Below are 2,500 nucleotides of genomic sequence, written 5' to 3'. Positions count from 1 at the left end.
ACTCTTATGGTGACCTGCGTAGGGTTCTTCGTGCTGGAGATAAGCACGCACTCCGTCTTTTCCGGCGCAATCTGGAGATGATGTTGAGCCATCCAGTGAGAGACACTGGCGACCGCCTCCTCGGCTGCAGCCTTCACTGCATTTACGTCGATGCCCGGAATCAGCAGCACCAAGTCGTCAGCATACGCCACCATCTCGCAGTCCTGCGGAAGGGCGACGTCCAGAACTCCATCGTACATGGTGTTCCACAGGGTGGGGCCAAGAATCGAACCCTGTGGAACACCAGCCGTGATGGACCGAGTTACTGGGCCGTCGGATGTCTCGAAGACCAACTCTCGGTTCTCGAAGTAGCTCCTCACGATTCTTTGCAGACCAGCAGGTACTCCTTTCATCTGCAGTGCAGTGGCGATGGCCTGCCAGCTTGCCGTATTGAAGGCATTCTTGACATCCATTGACACGACCAGCAGGAACCTGTTATCCCGCCCGTTCGTGCGGCGGAATCTCATCGCGCTCTGACCAGCCTCGATCACTGTTCGAATGGCACCAATTGTAGATCGCCCCCTCCGGAAGCCATGCTGCCTGTCTGACAGCCTCACCGCAGCAGGATCTTCCAGGTGGTTGTGAAGTCTGTTTAGAATGAGCTTCTCCAGCACTTTCCCTAAGGCATCCAGCATGCACAAAGGTCGGTATGACCCGCTGCTACCCGGTGGTTTCCCCGGCTTGGGGAGCAGTACCAACCGCTGTCGTTTCCATGGTGCTGGAAATGTAGCCGTTTCCAGACAGCTTTGGTACAACGCCTGGAAAACGTCCGTGTACGCAAGGATTGCAGCCTTGACAGCGGCGTTCGGAATTCCGTCAAGGCCCGGCGCTTTTTTGTTCGGCATGGTGCTAGCTATCAGACGGAGTTCCGGGATCGTGACTTGGGTCCATGGAGTCTGCTGGTCTGCAGGCTGTTCCTGTTCTTCCTCGGAACTGATGCTGGGCCAGTTGAAGGGCGGATGTTGCGGGAAAAGCTCTGTAACGATGCTTTCAAGCCTCGCTCTCTCCGTCTCGGGTGGGGCCCTTCCACCGCGAAGACGGGAGAGGACTACTAAGTACCCGGCTCCGAAAACGTTTTCCTCCGCAGCATCGATCAATTCCTGGAAGGCAGCCTTTTTGCTGGCACGTATAGCTCTATCCAGCTCAGCTTTAGCTGTTCGGTATTGGGCTGCAGCCAGACTTCGGTTCTGGAGATCACTTGTCTGCTGCATGCGATCTCTCGTCTGCTCGCAGTTCTGCCTAAGCAGAGCAATCAGTGGCGTCCACCAGTAAACGTCCCGATGAGGGTCGGGGAAAGACGACGTCATCCTTTGCATGGTTTTCTCGCAGGCCGATATCATTGCCGAGATCATTCCCTGGTGATTGACTGCCTTCTCTCGGAATCCCTCGCCATGTAGCGTGGCCAGGAAATTCTCTTTCGAGAACTGTTTCGTCTTAAATCGCGTGCCTGCATGTTGAAAACGCTCTCGCTGGCCCCGTTGACGTGACTGTCCTTGGTTACGCTGCTGGTCTGCTGACGCTGGGCCTACCGAATAGGTGATATACCTATGGTCAGATCGCGTGTCCGTGTTTCTTACCAACCAAGTGCTCGGCTGAGCTATGGACGAGCTGGCGAAGGTCACGTCGACAACGCTGGCAGTCGCCACACCGTTTCCAACAAAGGTTGCCACATTCCCTCGATTCATCAGCAGCAGGCCCAATTGCTGGGACGCCTCGAGCAGTACTTCCCCACGCTCATTGCTGCGTCGGCTTCCCCACTCCTCATGCCAAGCGTTAAAGTCTCCGGCAACTACTACCTGAGGGTGGGATTGGGCTTCCAATTCAATTGCTTCAACGAATTCCGCAAATCCTTCCCGCGACAGGCTGGGTGGCGCGTAGCAGCTTAGGAAGGTGATGCCACCCACCTTGGCAGCTATAAGGCCTGGAACATCACTGCTCCATTGTCCTTGTAGAGGGTATCGTCCTGTGGCCACGACTGCCACCTTTTTGGAGGCATCAACTGCCCATCTTGGGTTGTTCTCGGGTGGTCGATACGTGTGGGAAAGAACCAGCACGTCCACTTCCATTTGTCGGGCGGTTTGCAGGACCAGATCTTGGGCGATCCTGCCTCCACCCAGGTTCACTTGGAGGACTTTTAGCTGCGTCATTGGGTGGCCGACCGATCGCATGTCCGGTCCCCGATAACATGGGGGCCATCGCATTTGCCGCAGCGTATTTCTTCCATGCATGTACCAGCCTTGTGACCTTCCTGTCCGCAACGGATGCAAACATTTTGTCGGTCTACAGGTGACCGACAATCGCGGGCGTTGTGGCCGTGCTCAAGGCATCGGTAGCAGCGAAGATGCTCTTTGGGTGTTGGAGGAGCCATCTTCACTCTGGAAATACAGAAGCCCAAGCGAAGCTTCGTACCATCCAGCGCTTTGGCGGCCTTGGCTGGCAGACGGACGCGTGCCCGCTGGGT

This window comes from Anopheles gambiae (genome assembly GCF_943734735.2).
Source record: "Anopheles gambiae chromosome X unlocalized genomic scaffold, idAnoGambNW_F1_1 X_unloc_125, whole genome shotgun sequence".
In the NCBI taxonomy this organism is placed as follows: Eukaryota; Metazoa; Arthropoda; class Insecta; order Diptera; family Culicidae; genus Anopheles; species Anopheles gambiae.
The sequence above is the reverse complement of the archived record's forward strand: the minus strand, read 5'-3'. Positions refer to the sequence as shown.